General features: G+C 48.7%; 1 non-coding gene across 1 annotated transcript; it reads right to left on the reverse strand.

Annotated features, from left to right (window-relative positions):
* Positions 1-2,633: 2,633 nt before the first annotated feature.
* Positions 2,634-2,766, reverse strand: LOC132656129 (small nucleolar RNA SNORA17). Its single transcript, XR_009594067.1, has one exon. It is a non-coding gene; the product is annotated as a small nucleolar RNA SNORA17 (small nucleolar RNA).
* Positions 2,767-12,067: the final 9,301 nt, after the last annotated feature.

A 12,067-nucleotide genomic window follows, 5' to 3' on the forward strand; every position in this document is an offset into this window, starting at 1 on the left:
TACTGGTTGTTAAGGTGGGCGTGTTCGGGGGAGGGGTTCTGTGTTATGTTGATTGAGGAGGGAGGAACCCCTGCTGTGAGCAGCGTGTCTGTCGTGCTGGGATCCTGAGCTGAACAGAAGGAGAAAGTGAGCTGAACACCAGTATTCGTGTCTCTCCTCTGCCTGTGGACACAATTCCCAAGCCCCTGCTGCAAGGCCTTCCCCAACACGATGAACTGTAGTCTCGAATTATGAGCCAAACAAACCCTGTCTCCCTTAAGCTCTTTTTGTCAAGTATTACAGCAACAGAAAAAGCAACTGATACAGAAAACTAGTACCCAGTAGAGAAGTCATTGCTGTGCTAAACCCGACCATCTCGTTCTCAGGTTGTTGGAACTGGTCTGGGGGAGCAATGTGGAAAAGTTTGGAGCTTCAGGCTGCTTCAAGCAGAGACAGTGGGTCATTTGGGTAGGATCTTGGAAGAGCAAGATACCAAGAGAAATGTGGACAGCGGAGACCCTGTGAGATTTCAGGGGTGAACATGGAGTCTTTCAAGAACTGAGGACTGGGCTGTTTTGGATACTTTCTGGCTACATTCTGCTCATGTCCTGAGAACTTGCACTAGGCTGAATTAAAAAGTAATAGGCTAAGCCTGGCTTAGTGGTGCTCATCTATAATCCCAGCACTTAGGAGGCAGAGGAAGGTAGATCTCTGTGAGGCCAGCCTGGTCTACATAGTGAGTTCCAGGACAGCCAGAGCACAAGCAAGCAAGCAAGCAAGCAAACAAACAAACAAAAAACAACAGCTCACAAATACACACCCTCAGGATCTCCTTCCCTGCAAAATGTGCCATGTCCATTTATTGGAATGGACAGAATTAGGACATCTCTGGGGTGCCATCATGACGTCTATTACATGGATGTATGATTGTGACCTTCAGGATAACTAGGGAGAAGGGGTTAGGCCAGGGACAGGCATCTACAGGTATAGCTGGCCAGGGCTGCTTCATTCTTACTGTTCTTTCCACCTCTGTCCCCCACCCTCAATGTCCCTCTCTGAAATGAGACAGAAAGATAGGAAATTTTGAGGGACATAGGAATGGCAGAGGAGCCCCATCGCCCAGGAATATGGTTGCAGCCTCTCTGCAGTGGAGACACAGAAAGTCCAGGACAATGAGCAACTGCTTACAGTTGTCCCTTTCTAGGCACAAACCTCCAGATTTCTAGGAATCTCACCAGAAAGCCCATTTACAGGCAAAGGACATGTGCTAAACCCTTGCAGCACTAGACTTCTGTTTTACTTTATCAGATTGTAATTCCATCTAAGGCACTTCCAGAGCCTCCCAAAAAATGTCACCTATAAGAAGAGACAGGAAAGGTTTTCAAAGCTACCTTTTGAGAGTCATCAGGTAGTATTTCTGGCTAAGCCAATGGATTGGAGCTCACTTGAAGAACACTCCCACACTCAGGTCTGTCTTACTCTGTACTCTTCTTACCCATGCTTTCCAGGGTGTTTTACTCTCCTCTGAGTGCTTGTCTTTCTCTTAACTATATTAAAGTATCTTTAACGACTTTAATCCCAGCATTCACAAGGCAGAAGCAGGTGGATAGGTGGATCTCTGTGAGTTCAGGGCTAGCCTGAACTGGTGAGATCTTATCTCAAAACAAAACAAAGAACCCCCCCAAACAAAAATATCTTTAATAAGACCCCCACCTCTGTTTCAACAAATTTGCTAGTCCTGGGTTTCTTTTCAGTGTCAAAGACACAAATCCCATTTTGGCTGGAGTCAGGGTCCCTACAAGATTAAGGTTAGTCATCAGGATGTTGAGGGTATCAGTGTGGAAACTTGTGTCTGTTGTCCCCTCCCCCACACTGAAACACCCCAGACAGCCCAGCCCCAGTGTGAGAGCCATTTAAATATATGTGCCTAAGAGGCCTATGAAACAAAAATGCCTGTTCTTTGTTGCCCAGGGAAGGTGCAGGGCTCTCTCTCTTGAGTACTGCAGTAGGTAAGGGGCAGGACCAGCTCTCCTGCCTGCTGGAGGTGGCAAGGGGTGAGGGGGACATCTTTCCTTTGCCCGTATCACCGTAAACAAGTAGACAAGTGGGTGGGGCCAACTCTCCCATACTCATACCCACAACTCCTGCAATGTGCAGGGCCAGCTCTCCTGAGTACTGCAGTTGGCTAGGAGAGGGGTCAGTTCTCCTGATCTCATGTGCAGCTCACCCACGATGCCCAGGCCAGTTCTACACAGCCTCAGACATCAACATGTCCCCAGGTGGCAGCCAGACTAGGGACATCTGCCTGGCTTTTGGTGCCACAGACCCAGACGTGGCCCTGGGTGGCAGCACAGGCCAGGACCCCACCACGGGCTACTCACATCAGGCTGTTTCTCACTACCCAGTTCTGCCTCTCTCATTGTGCCCACACCCCTCTGCTTTTCTTTCTCTTCCATTTATCCACCACTTACTTGCTCCTCTTAGTTGTTCCTGGAATCGTTGGGTGTCTGGGGTTATCTCAGGAGTGGTCTCAGGAGCACTATGACCCACTCGTGCACTGTGGCAGCTGGCAGGGATCATCTCGAGCATGGTCGGTTCTCCCAGGCCTGCAGGGTGCTGAACTGGTGGTCATGTCAGGCTTGCTTTCTTCAGGGAGTGTTAGGCTACTCGTCATTCAGATGCTCAGAGGCCAGAGCACTAAGTGTGGACATAGCCTCTCTCTTCTCTGCCACCCACTGACACACTTGTGACACAACAGCCACACCTGCACTGCCTTCAGAAGGCGGTGGCGTTGCCTTCTGAAGCCTCTGCAATTGTGACTTGTTATACTCTGGGAATCCCAGGTACGGTCCTGGCCAGTCCATCATCCTGGCCAGTATTTAACTAAAGCTTGCTTCAGGTTTTGCTCAAAACTGTGGTAGTGTTCTTATTCTTACCTGGTAGGGCTAACACCAGCCACTGACTCCCCGTCCCCACACCTTGCTGCCACACCAGGCCCGGGTGTCAGTGTGTGTTAGTTACTTCTCTGGGACAGACTACCTGACAAAAGTCTGTCACTGGGACAGACTACCTGACAAAAGCAGCATAAGACAGGCAAGGTTTACTTTGGCTCATGGTTTCAGAGGGGAAGGCTGGCCACTCTGTGGCAGAAGTGTGCAGTTGCTGCTGCTCAAGTGCTAGCCAGGAAGCAAAGAAGGGAACTGGAAGCAGAATGGGGCTATGACCTCAGAAGTCCAACCTTAGTGACTCACCCCTGCCAGCCCGGCCTCTCCTTATAACAGTTTTGGGACTTCTCAGGACAGTGCCAACAGCTGGAAACAGGCGTTCAATGACCTGGGGGACATTGCAATCAAACCATGACATCGTGCAAATATCTCAGCTCCTGGCTGTGCTGGGAAGGGACTTCTACCCCTCTCCCCTACACCTCTCCATCCGTCAGGGTGCCTGTACCCCTGTGGTAACTGGTTCCTTTCTCTCTTTCTCCGCCTCCCTCCCTCCCTTCCTCTTTCCACTTCCTTTCTTCCCTCTCTCATTCTCTTCCTTTATTCTCTGCTCTCCTCTCTTTCCTTCCTTGTTCTTTCTTTCCTTTCTTTCCTTCCCCTTGTTCCTCTCTCTATACTCCCTAATTGGAGGTAACCCTCACATAGCATGACATTAACCATTTTAAAGTAAACAATCCTGGAAGCTGGGCGAGATGGCACGCACTTGTAATTCCAGCACTAGGAAGGTTGAGGCAGAAGGGCTAGAAATTCAAAGTCAGCCCCGGCTACCTAGTGAATTCCAAGGCTGCCTGAGGTTCTCAGAGAAACATGTTTTAAACAAACAAACAAACAAACAAACAAATGAAACATTCCCACAACAACACAGCACCCTCACAGTGCTTTGCAGTCCCTGCCACTTTCTGATTCCCAAACATTTTTATCAGCCAAATAAAACTCCACATGCCAGGTATTTTAACTGTCAACTTCACACCATCACCTGGGAAAAGAGTCTATGAGAGACTGTCTTGGTTGGCCAGTGATCATGTGTGTGTATGGGGGGGGGGTGTTTGACTATGTTAATGGATGTGGAAAGCCCCAGCCCACAGTGGGCACTGATCTCAAGACAACAGAGCCTGGGATGGTGGAGTAGAGTAGGTGGTGGGACTGAAGAGAGGGCTCCATGATTAAGGATGCATATCACTTGCAGAGGACCTAGGTTTGATGTAACTCTAGTTCCAGGGAATCTGATGCTTTCTTCTGGCCTCTGTGGGCCACTCACATGCCCAATATCCACCTCCACATATACACATAATCAAAAACAAAAATGCTAATTAAAAAAAGGAGTAGAGCTGTTGAGCTGAGCAGTAGGCATGCATGCATTTCTCTCTCTCTCTCTCTGTCTCTCTCTCTCTGCTCTTGACTGGATGTGACCAGTTGCTGCTAGTTCCTGCCTTGATTGCCCTCAAATGATGGTCCCAAACCTGGGATTATAAACACTTTCTCTCCTAAGCTGTCTTTTGTTAGTGTGTTTTAACCACCGAAAGAGAAATGGAGTGAGAGCTCCCTGTACCTGCTATCTGCCAGTGTCCCTCCTGGCTGCAGCTCCAGTCCCTTGCAGCCACTAGTGTGCTCTCTGTCTCTACATTTTCCTGCTTTGAACACCATGTGAAACTGGTGTCTACCGAATCTGGCCTTTTGTGTCTGCCCTCTGTTTCTGAGGTTCATGTGTGGCACTTCCGTTGGAGTCTCTTTTTTTTCCCCAAAAGCCCTCACTGTCTACTAAGCTGCTCAGCTGGGGTACACACTGGGGCTGGTCTCACCCTTTGGCTGCTGAGAATTGTGCTCTGTGAAGATTGGTCATATGGAGTTGTTTAGTCCTTGTCTTTAGTACTTTGGAGATGCTCCTTACCTCTCCTCCCCTTTAATAAGATTTAGTTTTAAAAACTGTATATATGTGTGTATGCATGCATGCATGTATTTCTGTGGATGTGTGTGTGTGAGAGTGTGAGAGTGGGAGCCCAAAGAGGGCAGATGCATTGGCTCCCCTGGAGCTGAGTTGCAGGCTGAGTTCTGAGTTGCCTGATGCCATGGGTGCTGGGAATTGATTTTTGAGTCCTTTGTGCTCACTCTTAGCCTCTGGGCATCTCTTCACCCCTCTCCTCTTTTTTGGTGCTGGAGATGGAACCCAAGGTCTGATGCCCAGCAGGTAGGCTCTCTACACGAAGCTGCTCTTCAGCCCTGTACACATACACAGCTAACCAGCTTCCTTCTCCTCCTGCCATCATCCTTTCCATCCACCAGAAACAGGACTGTCACGGAGGCATGAGGGATGCTGAGTCAGAGCATCCCTGCTGCCGCCCCCCATGACCTGGTGCTGTACAGCAGCTATTACACAGACAGGCACTGAGTTAGGCTGAGCTTCACAGGCAGGTCCACGGGCACACTGTCTATTATCCCACGTGGCCCATGTCTGTGGAACTGGACATGGAGGACATAAAACATCTCAGAAGGCAGTGATGGTTCTCTTTATTGTTTTGAAGATTTATTTATTTTTATTTTATGGAGGAGGGTGTTTGCTGGCACATATGGTATACATCTGTGTTCAGTGCCCACAGGGGCTAGAAGAGGGCATTGGATCCCCTAGAACTGGAGTTACAATGATTGTGAGTTGCCCTGTGAATGCTGGGAATAGAAACCTGGACTTTCATAAGAGCAGAAAGTGTTCCTAATCTCTGAGCCATCTCTCCAGCTTCAGCTACTCACTATTTATGTTCTGTAATAGGAATACTTTCTACTAAAAGAAATGTTTCAAAGAACCCCTAAACAAATGACAGGAAAGTCACACAAGCCTGGAACCCCTGAGTGGAACGGGCAAAGCCAGGCCATGCCAGCTGGCTGGATGCGGCGGGAACTGGCCCGAAGAACACGTTCAGAGATCCAAAATTAGGGCTCAGCCCCTCGGCTGGGAAGTCCAGGGACATGGCTGAGGCTGGCCTGGGTGGGGTCAGCATACACACTGCTCTGAGCTTTCTTGGAGCCAAGTCCAAAGGCCCTCCTTTGGAGAGCTGCACAGAAGTTGGCCCATCTCTGTGCAGAAGCCAGGGGTACAGGGGTACAGGAGGCAGCACAGACTTGTGGGAGTCATTCCTTCCTCCTGCTTCCAAGAGAGAGTTTTATACTGGGGCTTGGGCATTGCCTTGTGGCCCTTCTGCAGAGACGTCTGGTCTGGGCAGGCAACCCGAAGGGCTTCGGAGGCCCCAGGGTCTGGAATTCCTTGTCCATGAAGTCAGTGGGTCCTTCTGGCTCCTGCAGGGCCAACCCCACCCCTACCCTGCCTCTCTCCTTTAGTGTTTTCTTAACGATCCACAGCTTCTGGAGAACTCGTGTCCTGCTGCTGCTTTAACACTCATGTGCCAAGTTTTAGCACTTTGTGGCCATATGACAACTCTGCAGGCAACACTTTTATGAAATTCATTTCATGCATGAGGAAACTGAGGCAGAAGGGAGAAAGGATATTCCTAAGGCCATGTGATTGGCGGTGGGAGGGCTGTCTCAGAGTCTACAGTCTCACTGCTAGCTTTACAACCTGAAGAGCCACAGTCTGGTTCCCACACTGATGTTACCTGAGGACACCTGCCTTTGAGCAGATGTCTTAAGTGAAGGCCAGCTATAGCCCTCAGCTTCTCCGTGGCCAGGCAAAGTGGCTATGAGCTGATCAGGTGGGGCCTGTCCAGGGCAGCTGGCTTTGTGTCCAGGCCCCATGACTTCATGCTCTCCACGCCCTGTCCACACCCTTAGAGTGACCGGACTATCCCATTATTTATAAGAGGTCTTGAGGACACTGGAGGAAAACATGAAGCTACCAACACAGGGAAACACACAAACAGCATGTTCAAGACTCTCCCTCCTTAGGCTCGCAGGCTGCAGCGTCCTCCCCCTACAATGGATGTTTCAGTCATATCCTAAGACATACTCCTAGAAAGCACCCCAACTCCCACCCTTTCAGGGCCCTTGCTGTTCATGGTAGGGCAGGAATCATCTGAAGCTTGGGGCTGTTAGAATTTGGCCGGGCACTCCACCGGAGAGAGTGACGTTTCCACCTGCAAGCTCTCTGTCCTCCTGTGCTACAGTGTCAGGCTGGAGATGATTAAACCAAGACTGTGGGAACCCATCAGTACAAGGGCGCCGGCCCTCCCGAGGCCCAAACGTGTGGAAATTAAAATTTCATCTTCCAGAGAACTAATGAAAAACGCCTTCATGAGGCAGCTGTTCTTGGGTGTAAACTTTTAAAGGAGCCAGAGGGTCCAGAGAAAGTTGGACCAGCCTCTGCCATTGTGTCTGCAGGCCAAATGAACCCTGCAGGCCTCGGTTCAAGACGGCAGAATGATAGGCCCACATCACTTGACACCTCTTTAGGAGATGATCTCTAAAGGCTCCTCTGCTTTTGATGGACGTGGGAAGCACAGGACTGGGAACCACTTTCATGCCAGCTGCAGACGGTGGACTGTCTAAGATCCCCTTTTTGTAATAGCATCGACCAGGATCAGCCTCAGCAGTGGGCTGAGCGTTTCATCTTTGTTTTGGTTTCTTCAGAGCTTGCAACCATTTGTGGAATGCTTCTCCTGTGTTTACAGAAGGGGAAACCAAGAATCAGAGAGGTCAACAGAACTCCCGAGGTGGTCCAGTGGCACTGTCAACTGACCGCAGTGGTATGGGAGCCCCAGAGAGATGTGCCAGTGTAGGGACAGGCAGGGTTGCAGTAAAGCCTTGTGTTGACTGCTGCTTCCCTATGACTGACACCGCCCCTCAGTGAAGGACCCCCCCAGGAGCAGAAGCAGGGAACATGTTCTCGGCTTACCAGCACCCAGTGAGGTGAGAGTTGGGCTAGCTGTCCTTAGGGCTCCCCTGGACTCCTACACAGATCAGACTAGAGATGCTTCCTGCAGGTGCCAGAGCATTATGCACAGGAATGTCACATTTATCATCAGGTGCAAAGTTCCAGCTGGAGCAAAATGCCCTCTAAAGCAGAGAGGAAAGGGGAAGGGGTGTGGAGAGCTGAGGCCCTGTAGCCACCACAGAAGGACTTGAACTGGTGGCCAGGAGTGATCGCAGTGCCAGGCTTAGGGACACTGCTTTTCTGGGGGTGTGGACAGGGCTGTGCTTGCCTCCTCCTCTACTCTTCAGTTTGTGCTTGGGTATTTGGGTCCCGCTGCACACTATCCTTGGATAGTCTTCAAGCCTCTTAGAGACCTTCCCTTCCTCCAGTTCTCCTGACCTAACCTACCTGTTCCATGGTACCTGCCTCCCCCCTGTGACATGTCATAGCCTTGGTTACCTCACTATTCCCTGATGGACCTGCCGTAAATAGCTGTCCTCTGATCCCGGGTACCCTAGTACACCAGAGAGATGTGCACAGAGGCCTGGCTGAGTCCAGAAGGTCTTGCTGAATCCTTGTGTGTTTCCATTCCATCCTCCTGTGGTTTCTTGTCTGCAGGTCTGATCTTCTGGTGTACTGGTGTGACAGAACCCAGTTCTCCCTCTAACCCATGAGCCATTCTTCCCGAAATATTTACAAGATACGCCATCCTCTCCCAGTTTATCAACACGGAAGCCTCACAGTCCCTTGAGTCATATTTATGGACTCTGTTCAGTTGCATGGAGGGTGCAGGTGTGCAGCTGGTTAAGTAGCAGAGAGTGCTGCTGGGTCTGGGGATGTGGTTCATGTGGAAGGGTGCCGGTCTAGCGTGAAGTCCTGGGTCTGATCCCACGCCCCATAAACTGGGGTGGCAGTGTACAGCTGTACCCCCAGCACTGGGAGGCTGGGGCAGGAGGATCAAGAGCTTAAGGTTATTCTTGAATACATAATGGGTTTAGTGCCAGTCTGGGTTTCATGAGGGAAAGGCAAGAGGGAGGGGGAGGGAGAAGAAAGAGGGGGAGAGGGAGGAAAGGGGGAAGAGGAGGGGGAAGAAGAGGGGGAAGAGGAGGGGGAGGAATGATTAAGTAATGTTACTTCTAGGGCACACCTGATCTCTTTTCACGAATAACGACTTTATTTTCACTAAGAATCATCTCAAAAGACCTGGAGAGATGGCTCAGTGGTTAAAAGCAAATAGCGCTCTTACAGAGGAGTTCAGTTGCCAGGACTCAGGTTAGGCAGCTCATAACTGCCTAGGAATCCAGCTCCAGGGGATCCAATACCTCTGGCCTCCAAAAGCTCCTGAACCCATCTATACACAGACACAGACATAGACACAGACACATGTATGTACACCCTCACCCATGCGTGCTCACACACAAAGTCCACTCTGCCTGTATCCTCCACAATGAAGAATGTTGGTGAGATTCTAGACATCAGGATTGAGTTTAGATAAGAAAAGGGCAGGTGTGTGTTTCATATCCCTCCCTGTGAGGGATTTCTTCTTTGTTCTTGTTTTGTACGACTTAGTAAGATTCTAACGTCTGCTCCACACAGACCTCCCACATTCCTTGTTGGTAGACTTAGCTATTACCTTTCAGTGTCTTGGTGGGCTCCATGCTGGCTCACTGCAGCTTTATAAAGTGGCTGACTGCTGTACAGTGGTTTTGGGTGAGGCCTTTGGGTAGGACACACATGGCTAGCCCTTGGGCTCTGCCCCTTGTGGTTCTTTTGTACATAAAGATACATTACTAGTTACTTTTTGTTGCTGTGATAAAATACCATGTTCAAAAGCAACTTAGAGAAGGAAGAATTTATTTTGGCTTATGGTTCCAGAAGGGAGTTCCTAATGGCAGGGAAGTATGGCAGCAGGTGGCTAGAGCAGGTCTAAGAGACCTCATGTTCAACCATAGGCAGAAAACAGAGCAAACTGGAAGTGAAGCAAGGCTATAAGCTCTCAAAGCCATCACAGCCCATCGTAAGGGACCGTACTTCCTCCAGCAAGGCTCCACACCCATAGTCTCCCCAAAGAGCCACACCACCTGGGACCAAGTGTTCAAATACATAAGCTTATGGGGAAACATATGTCATTCAAACTACCCTCTCTGTGGCAGGTAGGACTTGGTTGAGAGTGAGTACCCATGCTGTAGAGGGAGTTTCTTAACTTTTTCCACTTATGACCAGGCTTCTCTCAAGGTCTGCATAAGAAAGATAAAATATTTACTGATAACAAATCATAAATCAATTTGTTTTAAAACAGTGATTTGCTTTAATATAATTACACCACTTTATTAAAGGCAAAAGCAATTTTACACACTCATGAGATGACTATATTTGTGTGGAGTGAAAATTCTGGAAATTTGGTTTCTTTAAAAACACAGAAATATTATAAGATTTTGTTTTCATTTTAGCCCCAGGTGTGGGGATATGGGGCTGCTTTGGACTGTTCGTAGCAGCTGGTTATGATTTGCCCTGTGCTCTAGCAGAGGCGTGGTTTTGCCAGATGCTGATAGTTGCTGCAATTGTGTGATTCTGTGACATTCAGAATTCTGGAAACTTTTCAGAGGGGGTATAAATGCTAGAGCAGTAGGTGGGTGGGTGGTTGTTGGTCATTTAGGGAGGTTGGTTGTGGTTAGTAGTCATGCTCAAAGAAGAAACAAAAAGAAAGGAATTAGATTCAGAGATCTCTGTCTCTCTCCCCTCTCTCCTTTTTCTCCTATCTAATGATAGAAGGTGAAACGGGGTAAAGGGTGGGAAAAGAACCCACAAAGTGGCGAAGACTGGCTACACTTGCACCTTTGTATAAAGATTAAATCTTGGCTGAATCGTTGACAGAACACAGAGCATCTTCAGAGCTTTGCTGAGTTGATTGATATTTTGATTTTATAACCGTCAGTGCCGAGAATGGTGTTTCACATAACATTATAGTAAAAAGAACATAGCTGGAGTGTATTTACAGCCATTTAGAAGACTGTTGGCAATTCTGTCTTTATCCCACGCCAAAATTCATTTAATGCTATTTAAAAAAAAATGAAACTCAGCTCAGCAATTCAAACAGCAACTTCTGGAATCAAACATTGTAACACATTAGGATTCACAGATATAACAAATTGGTACTCAGTGAGGGGCAGAAAATACAAAAAGTCTGTGTTTCCCATAAAGAAGCCATCATGTTTCCATAAGAACAGAAAACTTTGCACATGGTTAGTTACAAACACTGCAGTTTGGACAGGGAGAGGGCTCAGCCAGTAAAAACCTCCAAGCTTGACAACCTGGGTTCCATCCCTGGGTCCCACATGGTGGAAGGAGACCACGAACTTGCCAAGATTGTCCTCTGACCACATGTACAACATGACATGTACACACACACTCACATGCAATAAGTAACTGTTTTTACTGTGGCTGCAGTGACCAGATCCCTGCCAGGATATGTCCTCTTTGTCTCCTGGCCCTCAGCATAGACTCTTGACTGACCCAGTCCCAGCTCTCCCTCCCTGGAATCCACACAGTTTTCATATATATATATATGAAATATATATATATATAATATATATATATTTATATATATAATATATGTATGTATTAGCCTTGAATCTGTGCTCAGACATCTGAGGAGGTGCTTGCTGGTGTTGTGTGGCATGAGAACATGTACAGTGCAAAACTCGTATGTTCGGAACCAGGGATGCAGTGGCGTCCCTCGGAGCAACACCAACACACACTGACAAGAATGACTTTGAATTAATTTTTGTGTGTTCAGAACCCTTCTCCTATTTCCAGATTTTTTTTAATGACCTTGTGTGGGGTTGTGACCAGCAGTTTATGAAGCTGCGGTGTAAATGACAGGGAGTGAAGGGGAGCAGGAGGGAACACCCGCCTTTAGATACTAGACCAGCTGACATCAAAAGGGAGGGCGGGAGGATGGGTCCTGTGACCCCACCTTGGCCAGCTGTGGGTAATTAGCACAGTTTGTAGAAACTACAATTTCCCCATCCCCACTGTAGTCAGCCTAAAAATACCAAGGGCTGAGTCATACAAGAGGCCCTTCATCTCTGGAGGGCAATGAAAGGTGGCCCTTTGTCACATCCCAGCAGCCATCCAGGGGTCTGCAGCCTCCTGCCCAGAATGCCCTCCCTCGACAGCTTTGTAGGAGGGATGCCGTCGCTCCCGGGAGGTGTCTGGCTTGATGGAGTCT

This window comes from Meriones unguiculatus, chromosome 8 (genome assembly GCF_030254825.1).
Source record: "Meriones unguiculatus strain TT.TT164.6M chromosome 8, Bangor_MerUng_6.1, whole genome shotgun sequence".
NCBI classification, from domain to species: domain Eukaryota; kingdom Metazoa; phylum Chordata; class Mammalia; order Rodentia; family Muridae; genus Meriones; species Meriones unguiculatus.